The following is a 16,030-nucleotide window of genomic DNA, read 5'->3' as shown; positions in this document are numbered from 1 at the left end:
AAAAAAGCAACAAATAGCAAAAAAGCACTTAGCTATACAGAGCAGCAGGTCACAGGAACAATCAGGAGAAGCTCAGATCCAACACTGGAACATAGACAAGGAGCAGGGATAGCAGCATCAGGCGGAGTTAAGTAACGAAGCAATTAACGAGCTCACCAGAACACCTGAGGGAGGAAGCCCAGAAGCTGCAGTACCACTTGTGACCACAGGAGTGAATTCAGCCACAGAATTCACAACAGTTGTGCTGTCATGACCGTCCACTCTGGCCACCGGCAAGGGAGAATCCTGAAAGTGTGCAGTGCTTGCGCTGTGAGAATTCAGAAGCCTGCAGTCACATAGAATGACTGCAGACTTTCATCTCAAACCTGGACGCACCATTTTGTGCCATTTTGGTTGGTGGTGTGCCTCGGGATTTTTTAAGTATAAAAAGTGTGCCGCGGCTCAAAAAAGGTTGAAAATCCCTGCTCTAGATAACTGTGTTATTTCATGCAGAGACGAGTCCTGGCTGAAAGAAGTGATGGCGGTCTGCACTGGATTAAAAAGAAACGCAGTAAAAGGTGTGGTAGAAAAAGATGCACAAGCATATAACTGCAGCCTTGAAAGGATTGTTAAGAAAAGGCCATTCATAAATGTGGAGGAGATTCACAAGGAGTGGACTGCTGCTGGAGTCAATGCTCCAAAAGCCACCACACACAGACGTATCCAGGACATGGGCTACAAGTGTCACATCCCTTGTGTCAGCCACTCATGACCAAAAAACAACGCCAGAAGCGTCTTACCTGGGCCAAGGAGAAGAAGAACCGGACTGTTGTCAGTGGTCCAAGGTGTTGTTTTCAGATGAAAGTAAATTTTGCATTTCATTTGGAAATCAAGGTCCCAGAGTCTGGAGGAAGAGTGGAGGCCACAATCCAAGCTGGAGGTCTAGTGTGAAGTCTCCACAATCAGTGATGGTTTGGGGAGCCAGGTCATCTGCTGGTGTAGGTCCACTATGTTTTATCAAGACCAAAGTCAGCACTCCCGCGGCCTCAATACGCTTCTGTGCACATCCTGGGGGACACACCAGAGCGAGAGAGCAAGGAGAAAGGGGCAAAAATGTCCCCTCTAGATGTGAAAATCTGGTAGAGACAGACCCCAAAAGACTGCAGCAGTGATTGCAGCGAAAGGTGGTCCTACAAAGTATTTATTCAAGGGGGCTGAATACAAATGCCCGTCACAATTTTCAGATTGATATTTTTAAAATATTAAGAAAACCTCAAATCATTTCCTTTACGCGACACAACTTGCTACTTTGTGTTGGTCTCACATTAAGTCACAATAACATAAATTTAACCTTGTGGGTGTAATGTGAAAAAATGGGGAAACGTTCACAGGGTATGAATACTTTTTCAAGGCATTGTATGTGATACTGATATTATGAGACATCTCCTATCCCTGCATTTATGAGCCTCAACAGCTGTATCCAAAACTGAGCTCTCGGCAGATCTGAACACACCCAGTTGGTACCATCATCTCATTTGGGAGAGGTTGGGTGCGATAAAACAATATATAAAAGTCTCAAGGAGGTAACGAGAGACAGTTCCAAGACAGATAGCAAGGAAGAACCTTGGGAAACCTTAAGGATGCAGATAAAAGGAATTTTCTCAGTTATCCTCTTCATTTTCCTCAGATGCCACCTTGGTAAGAAAGTCATGAAGAGCATGAAAGTAATTGGCGCCGCTGGAGACACCGGCTGTTAGAGGGTCAAAAGACGGGTCTCATATTTAGCACTGTCTGGGGTATACGGGAGACTGTTTTGGTTATGGGTAGAAAAAAGGAAAAATTTGGATTTTGATTCTGCAATTGAGTCTTGAGGTAGATTTGTGCAATGGGTTCAGTATTTGCGCATTGATCTCTTCCAGGAAAATTACTTTTTTTCTATGGAGAGCACTGTGCTAGATGTAAGAAGGATGATACTTGTATATGTGCACTGAGGGTTACAATGGTGTAAGGAAACTTATACTGATACTGGTATAATTGGTACCAAGTATCATTACTGGTGTTGTAGTGTGAGGAGGAGATGACACTGCTGTGTGCACTGTGCTGCATATACATGTCATGGTGTAGTAGTGTGAGGAGATGACACTGCTGTGTGCACTGTGCTGCATACACATGTCATGGTGTAGTAGTGTGAGGAGATGACACTGCTGTGTGCACTGTGCTGCATATACATGTCATGGTGTAGTAGTGTGAGGAGATGACACTGCTGTGTGCACTGTGCTGCATATACATGTCATGGTGTAGTAGTGTGAGGAGATGACACTGCTGTGTGCACTGTGCTGTGTATACATGTCATGGTGTAGTAGTGTGAGGAGATGACACTGCTGTGTGCACTGTGCTGCATATACATGTCATGGTGTAGTAGTGTGAGGATATGACACTGCTGTGTGCACTGTGCTGTGTATATATGTCATGGTGTAGTAGTGTGAAGAGTAGATGACACTGCTGTGTGCACTGTGCTGCGTATACATGTCAAGGTGTAGTAGTGTGAGGAGGAGATGACACTGCTGTGTGCACTGTGCTGTGTATACATGTCATGGTGTAGTAGTGTGAGGAGGAGATGACACTGCTGCGTGCACTGTGCTGCGTATACATGTCATGGTATAGTAGTGTGAGGAGGAGATGACACTGCTGTGTGAGGAGATGACACTGCTGTGTGCACTGTGCTGTGTATAGATGTCATGGTGTAGTAGTGTGAGGAGGAGATGACACTGCTGTGTGCACTGTGCTGTGTATACATATCATGGTGTAGTGTGAGGAGGAGATGACACTGCTATGTGAGGAGATGACACTGCTGTGTGCACTTTGCTGCATATACATATCATGGTGTAGTGTGAGGAGGAGATGACATTACTGTGCTGTGTATACATGTCATGGTGTAGTAGTATGAGGAGATGACACTGCTGTGTGCACTGTGCTGTGTATACATGTCATGGTGTAGTATTGTGAGGAGGAGATGACACTGCTGTGTGCACTGTGCTGTGTATACATGTCATGGTGTAGTATTGTGAGTGAGTCATGACAGTACTAATGACACATGGGAGATAGTATTTACACGATGTCTAAAAATGGTTGTTGAGGATGTTGTTTGGTACCACTAACAGGACGTAGAGTTTTGTGCTGTCTTTAAGAGTAAATGTACATGGAGCTACTAGTTGGGTCACAATTATTATTTATCCTCAAGCCCTGAGTATAGTTCAGAGAACCTAAAGCTAAGATTTTCCTGCCTGTAGAAGTTAGACATATACAGAGGAGGAGGAGAAGCTGTGTAGCCGATAGAGATGGCTGTGTCATAGCTAGCTAGCAAGTGGGGGTGAGTTGCACTCGCTGATAAGGCGTGCTGAACTGGGGCTTAGTGAAGACCGAAGAGGAGCATAAAGAAGCTCCAGCTTGGAGACAAGCATACCGGCACAAGAAAACACCACCATATGCCTTATGCTATACTATGTAATGTGTATCTGCAGTGTAGCACTGCAGTACTGTATTACTGCCAGTATTCTGCTTTTTTCCTTTAGCTACATCTTTTGAATTGCTGTGTTTGTTATTTATATTATTGCCACTTATTATGTGTGTTGTGACTGAGGAGGCGCACATTAGACCTTTAATTGCTAATGCTGAGTTTCCGAAGACCGGCAGCGCGAGGTCAATAGCACAAGCTCGTCCATGGCCCCTGGTGGCATTGCAGAGAGCATAGAAGGCCGAGTTATGGAAGTACCAGTTATCTAGATGTTGCCTGAATCAGGACCTTCATAAATTAGTTATAGGAGATCGATCATTGGGTACAAAGAGCATTTCTCACTCAGGAGGACCCAGCACATCTGTGCCTGAGGGGGAGCTGCAGGGAAATTGAGTTCTTGCTTCAAAATTATAGCTGATCCATTTTATAAGATATTTTGAGGAACCCTTTTTAACAAAAAATGATTTCTACAATTTTCCACAGTCCACAATTGTGACAGGAGTTGGTATTTCAGGTTGCTTTAGAAAGTTTGGATGGTTGAGAAAATCTGATGTGTTGAGGTTGTGGGTTCTGGAATATCGGGGAACAACAAGAGAAATTTTGGAGATGAGAAACAGAGGAGAAAACAAAAGGAAGGATCTGTGAGGAAATATCAGGAGATTATGGCAATGATCTGAGGGACGGAGGACAATTTGTGGGCTGCCCTGTTTTCATCGTTGGACATGGGTAGCCGATGATGGGATTGGCAGAGACTTGGTGGTTATGGAGTAAGGGGAGACGTGGAAGAAGAATTGAGAATCCATTGGAGGGACGATAACAGGATGGACACAATGAAGGGAGTTGCAGTAGTCTAGGAGGGAGATGATCAGGGCATGTACAAGCATTTCCTTGGCTCGAGGCCGAAATAAAAGCTGATTTATTGTGAAATGATTATAAGGTGCAGGTGAGGAGCTCAGATATGTGATCTGGAAGAGCGGAGGGGTTGAAAAAGGTTTCTTTACATTTGGGGGGGTTCAGTGGAATGTGATGGGGGCATCACAGAGCGAAAACCAGCCCCAAAGGGATCCTTTGTTCATTACTCATTCATGGATCCCTCTCCCTAATTTCCCAGGCTCGGCTCTTATTTGTTACTCATGCGATGGGAATTGTGAAAATAATGGCACCGCAACGTGTGAACAGGGGCAGCAATGTATGACAGTCGAGGCATACGCTGGTAAGTTTAATTTACTGATGTCTGAAATTATAATGAGTTATTTGCAGCTATTACACAGGTCGCTTACACAAGGATGGTGATAGATTTGTTTCACTCTGGGCAAAGTGTCTATTAAGTGCCCTTCCCTCTCCACTTTTCCAACTTTTCTTAATTGGTACATGCCCAGGCAGAGTTCCACATAATTACCAATTACCAGCCATATCGTTGTACTAATACAGAGCTTCTAATTACTTAGATGTGACCTTAGTTTCTCATATCAGTAATAGGGCAGTGCCGCCTTCCCCTGGATTACATCATATTACAGACTGATATGCCCCCACCGAAATAGAAAAAAAGACACTCATGGCAGAAAGTGTTGGCACCCTTGAAATTGAAGTAATTCTCTCAGAAAATAATTGCAATTACACATATTTTTATACACACGTTTATTTCCTTTGTGTGTATTGGAACAACACACAAAAAAAAAACAGAAAAAGGCAAATTGAACATAATTTCACACAAAACCCCCAAAATGTCCCAAACAAAATTGTTGCCACCTTTTCAAAATTGGGGATAAACAACTTTGTTTCAAGCATGTGATGCATGTTCACAATCACATGTGGCAAGTAACAGATGTGGGCAATATGAAAATCACACCTGAAACCAGATAAAAAGGGGAGAAGTGGACTCAATCTTTGCATTGTGGGTCTGTGTGTGCCATGGAGAACAGATAGAGAAGAGGGCTGTCTGAGGACTTGAGAACCAAAATTCTTGAAAAATATAAACAATCTCAAGGTTACAAGTTCATCTAATACAGATCTTGATGTTTCTTTGTCTGTGGTACGCAATATAATCCCTGGATGTGGTCGACAGAGAAAAATTGATGAAAAGTTGCAATGCAGGAAAGTCCGGATGGTGAATAAGCAGCCCTGATCAAGTTCCCTGTCCTGCAGGCTCAGGGTGCATAAGTGTCAGCGCGAACTATCCGCCGACATTTGAATGAAAGGAAACACTATGGCAGGAGACCCAGGAGGACCTCACTGTTGACACAGAAACATATGAAAGCTAGACTGCAAATTGCCAAAATGTACATGAGTAAGCCAAAATCCTTTGGGGAAAGTGTTTTGTGGTCAGATAAGACCAAGTTAGAGCTTTTTAGTAAAGCACATAATTCTACTGTTTACCAAAAATGGAATGAGGCCTTACAAAACAAAGAACACAGCACCTACAGTCAAATATGGTGGAAGTTCAAAGATGTTTTATGGTTGTTTTGCTGCCTCTGGCAATGGGTGCCTTGACTGTGTGAAAGGCATCATTAAATATAAAGATTACCAAAGGATTTTGGGTCGCAATGTAGTGCACAATTTCAGAAAGCTGGATTTAAGTCCTAGGATGGGTCTTTCAGCATGACAGTCACCCCAAACATACTTCAAGGAGCACCCAGAAATGGATGGAAAGAAAGCACTGGAAAGTTCTGAAGTGGCTGCAAAGCGTCCAGATCTAAATCCCATTGATCACCTGTGGAGAGATCTTAAAATTGCTGTTGCCAGAAGACGCCTTCACATATGAGACCTGGAGCCATTTGAAAAGAAGAATGGTCCAAAATTCCAGGTGAGGTGTAAGAAACATGTGGATGGTTATAGGAACCAATTGATTGCAGTTATTTATTGCAAAGGGTGTGCAACCAAATATTAAGTTCAGGGTGCCAACAATTTAGTTCAGACCATTTTAGGTTTTGTTTTGTGAAATTATGTTCAATTTGCCTTTTTTCTGTTTTTTTTTTTGTTGTTTTCATACACACAGAGGAAATAAACGTGTGTAATTATCTGGGAGAAATACTTCATTTCTGGAACAATTTCAAGGATGCCAACACTTTCAACCATGACTGTGTATATCTCCCCTACATTTGATGTGCCTTATCTACTCATAGTAAAATCATTAGTTTATTCTGTACTCAAACACCGAAAAAGCAGCTCTTGAAGCCTCGTTCACAGCAGTAAATCCCAGCATAGGGGGAAGCAGCCATCAGGTACCTGCACGTAGAGCTCAGGCTGTCGGTGTGGAGATGGGAAACACCTGTCAGAAGGAGATTTCTGGACGTTGATTGACAGGACACTCTTCCCTCAGTGACCTCTCTCTCCTCCTTGCGCAGGTTCCATCATTGCCCTAGTTCGTTGCAATGACGGCACAGTGAGCCCCTAGATGATGTTGCAGGACTTGGTTCAGTGATCAGGAGCTCACTGTGCAGGCGCTGCCCCGTCCGATGAAACAAACCTGGACAACGACAGCTTTTGTGTAGAGGAGACAGGTTACTTAGGGAAGAGTGGCCTGTCAATCAACGACCAGAAGGCCGGCGGTGGGCGGAGCAGAAGAGTAACGTGCCCGCCCACTGCATCTGAGAATAAAACTGCAATAATTGATTTTCATTAATGCCTCAACAAAATGCTCAATTTAAAGGGGCTTTACATGAATGTGCTGCTTCCTAGCACATGCTGATTGGGAGTTTTCTGAAGCTGTTTTTCCTGAGCTGTTTTTATCCTAAGTTGTTTTTTTTCTTGAGATGTTTTTATTTGTTTATTTATGTGATTATTATTCTGTACTGTATTTTATTGTCTGTACAAGTCCCCTCTAAAATGTAAAGTGCTGTGAAATATGTCGGCGCTATAGAAAGAAAATTATTATTATTATCCCAAGATGTTTTTCCTGAAATACTGTATTTTTATTCTAAGATATTTTTTCCTGAGAATTTTTTTCCTGAGATGTTTGTTCCAGAGCTGTTTGTTCCAGAGCTGTTTCTTCCTGAGCTGTTTGTTCCTGAGCTGTTTTTTCCTGAAATGTTTTTTCCGAGATGCTTTTTTCCTGAGATGTTTTTTCCTGAGCTATTTGCTCCTGAGCTGTTTTTTCCTGAGATGCTTTTTCCTGAGATGTTTTTTTCTGAGCTGTTTTTTTCTGAGCTGTTTCTTCCTGAGCTGTTTCTTCCTGAGCTGTTTCTTCCTGAGATGTTTTTTTCTGAGCTGTTTTTTTCTGAGCTGTTTCTTCCTGAGCTGTTTCTTCCTGAGCTGTTTTTTCCAGAGATGTTTTTTTCCTGAGAGGTTTTTTCCTGAGATGCTTTTTCCTGAGATGTTTTTTCCTGAGCTGTTTCTTCCTCAGCTGTTTCTTCCTCAGCTGTTTCTTCCTCAGCTGTTTCTTCCTGAGCTGTTTCTTCCTGAGCTGTTTTTTCCTGAGAGGTTTTTTCCTGAGATGCTTTTTCCTGAGATGTTTTTTACTGAGATGTTTCTTCTTAAGCTGTTTCTTCCTGAGCTGTTTTTTTCCTGAGATGCTTTTTCCTGAGATGTTTTTTCCTGAGCTCTTTCTTCCTGAGCTGTTTTTTTCCTGAGCTGTTTTTTTCCTGAGATGTTTTTTTCCTGAGATGTTTTTTCCTGAGCTCTTTCTTCCTGAGCTGTTTTTTTCCTGAGAGGTTTCTTCCTGAGATGTTTTTTTCCTGTGCTTTTTTTCCCTTCAGCTTTTTTTTCTGATGGAAATTATCCATATCCAACTATGAATATAGCGCAGAGGCCAAAATGTACTATTATAGGGTTGCATCATCTGCAGGTGCTGTACATGCAGCTCCCATTCAAGTCAATGATAAAACTTCACCAGCCGCGGGTCCCGTAGTCTTCATCACCCGACCAAAAACGGGTCCAAGAGCTGGAAACCCCATACGGAGATGTAGTATTACATGGCCCCAGTTCATGGAGCCATCTCTCATCATTGTCACATACTTACCTTGAAGTTTGATGACTTATTGTATTTTAATGGCAGATGGAAAACTCCAAAGTCGGCAGATGGGCTGTCAGCCTACACAATACTGCACTAACAATCCAGGCGACAGCTCTATAGTCCGGAAGTGTTGTGACAAAGACCTGTGTAACGACCCCCGGAAAGTCATTCCCCCCGGCCCGAATCCAGTGACCAGTGACAGCAGAGGTATGTGGTGCCCCGTACTTCCTATGTGGACCTCCATATGAAAGCTTGTGATACAATGTGCAGATATACATGGAAATACATGACAAGTCACCCTTAAAGGCTGTGTATATATTTACGCGTACTACTGATGAAAAGATAGAATTGGTGGGCATCAATAACCAGACCCCCTACAGATTGTAAGATTAAAGGAGCTACTGAGCATGGACACTTAGCTTAACTCACAACTTTCTGAATTTAATACATAATAAATAAAATTGCCTGCTTGATATTGGTGGGACCATCATCAGCAACTGGAGTACGAGCTGGGCTGATAATATACATGCTGTTGATCTTTTATTCTAAAAATGAAAAACATAACAATAATAATAACAGAAACAAAACAGAAATATCAGCCAGAAAAATAATCAATATAATGAACACTGGTCCAGCCGCTCATTCTCTCCTCTCACACATATTATACATACAGTATATACAGAATAATAACTAATATTAAGTAATTACACCTTTTGGTCCGGTCACCAAGCAAAATAATAACAAACAAAAGAAACAATAGCAAACAAAAACTATATACATAAACTTTTTTTTTTTAAATTTTAATATATATATATATATTTGTTTTAAGTTTTTTAACCCCTTTCTGACATATGACGCACTATCCCGTCGAGGTGGTATGGGCCCGTATGACCACCGACGGGATAGTACGTTATCACAGATCAGCCGCGCTTACAGGGGGAGCGACCGCTCCTGTCACATTAACCCCCGAAACACTGCGATCAAACATGATCGCAGTGTTCCGTCGGCATAGGGAAGATTCGCGCAGGGAGATGGCTCCCTGCGTGCTTCCCTAAGACCCTCGGAGCAACGCAATGTGATTGCGTTGCTCCGAGGGTCTCCTACCTCCTCCTCCCTGCAGGCCTCGGATCCAAAATGGCTACGGGGGGCCTTCCGGGTCCTGCAGGGAGGTGGCTTGCAAGCGCTTGCTCAGAGCAGGCGCCGGCAAACCTCCCTGCAGTGCCTGTCAGATCGCTGATCTGACACAGTGCACTGCAAAGTGTCAGATCAGCGATCTGACACTATAAAGTCATGTCACCCCATGGGACAAAGTAAACAAGTAAAAAAAAAATCCTAAATAAAGAAAAAATATATATTGTTCCAATAAATACATTTATCTAAATTAAAAAAAAACAATAAAAGTACACATACAGTATTTAGAATCGCCATGTCCGTAGCAACCTGACCTATAAAACTGTCCCACTAATTAACTCCTTCAGTGAACACCGTAAAAAAAAAAAACGAGGCAAAAAAACGTTTTATTATCATACCGCCGAACAAAATGTGGAATAACACGCGATCAAAAAGAGGGATATAAAAAACATGGTACCGCTGAAAACATCATCCTGTCCTCCAAAAAACGAGCCGCCATACAGCATCATCAGCGAAAAATAAAAAAAGTTATAGTCCTCAGAATAAAGTGATGCAAAAATAATTATTTTTAAATAAAATAATCTTTATCGTGTAAAAGCATAAAAAAAGATATAAATGAGGTATCGCTGTAAACGTACTGACCCGAAGAATAAAACTGCTTTATCAATTTTACCAAACGTGGAACGGTATAAACGTCCCCCCCAAAAAAAAATTCATGAATTGCTGGTTTCTGGTCATTCAGCCTCACAAAAATCAGAATAGAAACCGATCAAAAAATGTCACATGCCCGAAAATGGTACCAATAAAACCGTCAACTCGTCCCACAAAAAACAAGACCTCACATGACTCTGTGGACCAAAATATACAAAAATTATAACCTCTCAAAATGTGGAGACGCAAAAACAATTTTTTTGCAATAAAAAGTGTTGTTTAGTGTGTGTGACAGCTGCCAATCATAAAAGTCCACTAAAAAACCTGCTTTAAATAGTAAAACAAACCCCCCTTCATCACCCCCTTAGTTAGGGAAAAATAATAAAATTTAAAAAAATTATTTATTTCCATTTTCCCATTAGGGTTAGAGTTAGGGTTGGGGCTAAAGTTAGGGATGGAGCTAAAGTTAGGGATAGGGTTTGGATTACATTTAAAGGGAACCTGTCACCTGAATTTGGCGGGACCGGTTTTTGGTGATATGGGCGGAGTTTTGGGGTGTTTGATTCACCCTTTCCTTACCTGCTGGCTGCATGCTGGCTGCAATATTGGATTGAAGTTTATTCTCCGTCCTCCGTAGTACACGCCTGCGCAAAGGCAATATTGCCTTGCGCAGGTGTGTACTACGGAGGACAGAGAATGAACTTCAATCCAATATTGCGGCCAGCATGCAGCCAGCAGGTAAGGAAAGGGTGAATCAAACACCCAAAAACTCCGCCCATATGACCCAAAACCAGTCCTGCCAAATTCAGGTGACAGGTTCCCTTTAAGATTGGGATTAGGGGTGTGTCAGGGTTAGGGGTGTGGTTATGGTTATGGTTGGGATTAGGGTTAAGGGTGTGTTGGAGTTAGGGGTGTGGTTAGGGTTGGGATTAGGGTTAGAGGTGTGTTGGGGTTAGGGGTATGGTTGGGATTAAGGTTAGGGGCGTTTTTGGGTTAGGGGTGTGGTTATGGTTAGGGTTGGGATTAGGGTTAAGGGTGTGTTTGGGTTAGAGTTTCAGTTAGAATTGGGGGGTTTCCACTGTTTAGGCACATCAGGGGCTCTCCAAACGCGACATGGCGTCCGATCTCAATTCCAGCCAATTTTGCAGTGAAAAGTCAAATGGCGCTCCTTCCCTTCCGAGCTCTGCCATGCACCCAAACAGTGGTTTACCCCCACATATGGGGTATCAGCGTACACAGGACAAATTGTACAACAACTTTTGGGGTCCAATTTCTTCTGTTACCCTTAGGAAAATAAAAAATTGGGGGCAAAAAGATCATTTTGTGAAAAAATATGATTTTTTATTTTTACGGCTCTACATTATAAACTTCTGTGAAGCACTTGGTGGGTCAGAGTGCTCACCACATATCTAGATAAGTTCCTTAGGGGGTCTACTTTCCAAAATGGTGTCACTTGTGGGGGCTCTACCATACGCCCAAACAATGGTTTAGCCCCACATATGAGGTATCGGCGTAGTCAGGACAAATTGCACAACAATTTTTTGGGTCCATTTTCTCCTGTAACCCTTGGCAAAAATAAAACAAATTGGAGCTGAATTAAATTTTTTGTGAAGAAAAGTTAAATGTTCATTTTTTGTTAAACAATCCAAAAATTCCTGTGAAACACCTGAAGGGTTAATAAACTTATTGAATGTGGTTTTAAGCACCTTGGGGGGTGCAGTTTTTAGAATGGTGTCACACTTGGGTATTTTCTATCATATAGACCCCTCAAAGTGACTTCAAATGTGATGTGGCCCCTAAAAAAATGGTGTTGTAAAAATGAGAAATTGCTGGTCAAATTTTGACCCTTATAACTCCCTATCAAAAAAAAAATGTTGGTTCCAAAATTGTGCTGATGTAAAGTAGATATGTGAGAAATGTTACTTATTAAGTATTTTGTGTGATATATCTCTGTGATTTAAGGGCATACAAATTCAAAGTTGAAACATTGTGAAATTTTCAAAATTTTTGCCAAATTTCCATTTTTTTCACAAATAAACGCAGGTAATATCAAATAAATTTTACCACTACCATGAAGTACAATATGTCACGAGAAAACATTGTCAGAATCATCAGGATCCGTTGAAGCGTTCCAGAGTTATAACCTCATAAAGGGACAGTGGTCAGAATTGTAAAAATTGGCCCGGTCATTAACGTGCAAACCACCCTTGGCGGTAAAGGGGTTAAAAAATATATTTTTATTTTAAATACAATAAACACAAACTATAATAAATATATACAATACTAAGCTAACTACTAAGCTAATAAGCTAACCACTAAGCTAATACTAAGCTAATGCCCCCCATTGCCAACCCCCGCTCTGACCTGAGAACTGGTCCTGCATCTCATGCCTCAGTCCATGTCGAACGTCCATAGGCCAGATCAGGCAGTGCCAGTTTTTCCCCCTAACACCCCAGTGTCCCATAGTTCCACAAGATAAACCCACCTCCCCCTTTTTCCCACCATCCAACCTAACACCTACACCCAAATCTATATCCCTATATACAATATATACAGCAGCACACACTACAATAACCACAAATCACAAAGCCTAAAGGCTACTTCACACTAAGCGAGGTCGCTAGCGAGATCGCTGCTGAGTCACAAGTTTTGTGACGCAACAGCGACCTCAGTAGCGATCTCGCTATGTGTGACACGTAGCAGCGACCAGGCCCCTGCTGTGAGATCGCTGGTCGTGTCGGAATGGCCTGGGCCTTTTTTTGATCGTTGAGGTCCTGCTGGGTAGCACACATCGCTGTGTTTGACACCTTACCAACGACCTCGTTGACGACTCAGACACCGACACATAGGCGTGCATTTGCGTTGCCTTTTCCCCACCCTTCCGCTCCAATTGGTGGTCGCTACTGCGTTCTGATTGGCGGTCATGCCTTCAACAGAAGGCGACATAGTAGCGCTTCCATCCTTTGTTCCTGACTGCGTGGCGGTTTGCAGATCGTTGTAGAGTTCTCCGGCCTGCGACTCCTCTTCAATTTATCTATTCTTCAACGGTTCTTCTGACACCTATATTTTGTGCACGGTAGGTATCGTTTGGGGTCTCAAATGCGTTTTCATTTTTCCTTAATCTGCAAACCACCACACGGTCAGGAACAAAGAACGGAAGGGCTATTGTGTCGCCTCATAAGGCAAGGCCGCCAATCAGCAGTAGCAACCACCAATCGGAACTGAATGGGTGCGGAAAAGGCTACGCAAATGCACGCCTGTGTGACTACAACGTCACACAGGACGTCCCTCAACGAGGTCTGAATCATCATAATAGCTGCCAAGTGACAGGGTCACAACGACCAATGACATCGTTGTACAGGTCGCTACAGGTCGCCGCATCGCTGCTGCGTCGTTGGGAAGATCTCACTGTTTGACAGTATTGTATCATACAATTATTAGGTTCTGTAGAAGGACGTAAATCTGGGGATTTATTATGATGGAATATAGGCTGAACTGGATGGACAAATGTCTTTTTTCGGCCTTACTAACTATGTTACTATGTTACTATGTCACTATGACATCTCACCAGCGACCACATAGCGACGCAGCAACGATCCCTGACAGGTCGTATCGTTGTCGGGATCGCTTTAGCGTCGCTAAGTGTGACGGGGCCCTAAGTTCGGGGCCAGCAGCCCTACATCACTGTATACCAATCAAACAAAATAAAAATATACACTGTCAGCAGCAGCCCACCACCAGGAAAGGAGATGACCAGACTAGGGCACACTTAAAGAAAAGCCCCTCCAGAGGAGAGCGGCCCTACGTGTGCCCAGTCTCTCATACTCCAGAGAGCGCACCTTCACCAGGTCGCCGAGTATGGTCCTAAACACATCGTCCACTGGGAGGATTTTCCGTTGCGTCGATACTAAGCACTGTGCATTCCACGTGTGCTAGAAATAAGGTGCAGCGGTCCTGACCACCAAGGTCTCCGAATGCTTCGCAGGACCATTCCGCATAGGAGAGACCGGCCAGCCGAGACCAGCCAATGTAGGCGCCCACCCTGTTGTACACCTCTGTGTTGAAGGGACAACAAAGCACAAAGTGGTCCATGCTTTCCAGCACAGTACCACAATGCTCCCCAGGACAGTTCCTGTCCTCAGAGCTCCTACACTTTAGATTGTCCCTCATACAGTTTCCCATGGAAGCACGCCACGCCAAGTCTCAAAACTTTGAGGGGATCCTGATAGACTTCAAAAGATGCAAACCACCCCAAGATCCCGACTTGGGCAATCCCTGAGCGTCAGAGGCCTCTGGAAATGGGTCAACAGAACCCTATTGTCAAGGAGTTTCCTTGGCAGAGTCCTGATCTCCCACATTCCCAGACCCCACCTGTGAATTACCTTCAGAACCAAGGTAGCGTAAGCCGGAAGATGTCAATGCGGTGTGCGAAGATCCTTCACTTGCCCTCCTGTCTCCCATTCCTGGAAGAAAGGTTGAAACCATCAACTTCAGGAGAATACTCAGGGAGGAGCCCTCTCTTTCCAGAGGTTTGCAATATTGATCAAAATGAATGTATCCACAAGGAGTACCACAGGTTTGACCATACCCAACCCTTCTAGTCTCCTCGTACGTTAAGTAACCTCCCTCTTGACCAGGTTCAGTCTATTCCCCCATAACAGTTGGAAGAACAAACTGTAGACCTGAGTCCAGAGAGGCTCCGGCAAGATGCACACACTGCCCAGATAAATCAGTAAAGGGAGCAGGTAAGTTTTAATCAAGTTTACCCTTTCCCTTAGGGTCAAAGACCAACTCTTCCGTTGGTTCACCTTCTGAGTGGCGATCTCTAGCCTGCTGTCCCAATTTTGTTTGGGGTAATTTCCCTGGCCAAATTCGATGCCAAGGACTTTTGCAGAGACTTTGCGTCCTGGAAGGGTGTCAGGGAGATCAAAACCAGGATCTCCTCCTCCCAGCCAGAGACTCTCACACTTATCCCGGTTGATCTTGGATCCGGATGCCTCCGAGTAGCGATTTACCTCTGACATCAATCATCCTGCCTCCTCGTGAAAAGAAACAAAAACAGTGACATCATCGGCATACGCCACCACCCTCAGAATGGCTTCCGATGCTGCCCAAGCCATCCCGATCCAGGCCAACAGTCCATGATCCACTCTCCTAAGAAGTGGGTCAATCGCAAACACGTACAGCAGCGGGCTCAAGGGACAACCCTGGCACACACCAGACCCAACCTCAAAAGAGCTGCCAATCCAACCATTCACAAGCGGGACACGCTTTGCCCCACTGTACAAGGTCTAAAGCCAATCAACAAACCCCCCGGCAGGCCATATCTCAGAAGGATGGACCAGAGGTACTCGTGATTAACCTGTAACGGACAGAGTGGCCGACCTGTCGCAGCCAGTACACACCTCCGGAATGGTGCAACGCTGGACGTGGATGGCGGCACCCGGAGGACGAGGTAGCCTGACCGCTGACACGCAGGGCCTGCGGCCTGTGACCGCAGAGGGAGGGACTGAGGCGGGGCCAGCCATGGGATCTCATAGATAGCTGAACGGAGCACAGCGGAGTCTAAAGGTACGAAGTGAGAAAGCCAACAAGCACACTTATAGAGGGATAAACCGGTACAGGCAGAAGTCAGAAAACCGAGCGGGTAATACGGGTACCAAGGGCAGAGACAGAAGGGTTGTCAAGTATCAAGTCAGAGTCAATCAACCATAGAACCAACAGAACAGTACCAATTCGACAGGCAAAAGCAATGTGGGGGACAAATTGGGTCAGCAACAGGATATACTCTCCCAGAGCAGGCA

At 43.9% G+C, this 16,030-nt stretch overlaps 1 long non-coding RNA gene across 1 annotated transcript; it reads left to right on the top strand.

Moving 5' to 3' along the window:
* The first annotated feature begins 1,516 nt into the window (after positions 1-1,516).
* On the top strand, positions 1,517-8,651 carry LOC138661656 (uncharacterized). The gene is made up of 3 exons (XR_011317955.1): positions 1,517-1,677; positions 4,605-4,706; positions 8,487-8,651. It is a non-coding gene; the product is annotated as an uncharacterized lncRNA (long non-coding RNA).
* Positions 8,652-16,030: the final 7,379 nt, after the last annotated feature.

The sequence above is a fragment of the Ranitomeya imitator genome, chromosome 2 (genome assembly GCF_032444005.1).
Source record: "Ranitomeya imitator isolate aRanImi1 chromosome 2, aRanImi1.pri, whole genome shotgun sequence".
Taxonomy (NCBI): domain Eukaryota; kingdom Metazoa; phylum Chordata; class Amphibia; order Anura; family Dendrobatidae; genus Ranitomeya; species Ranitomeya imitator.
This window is presented reverse-complemented; position numbering and strand designations above follow the sequence as displayed.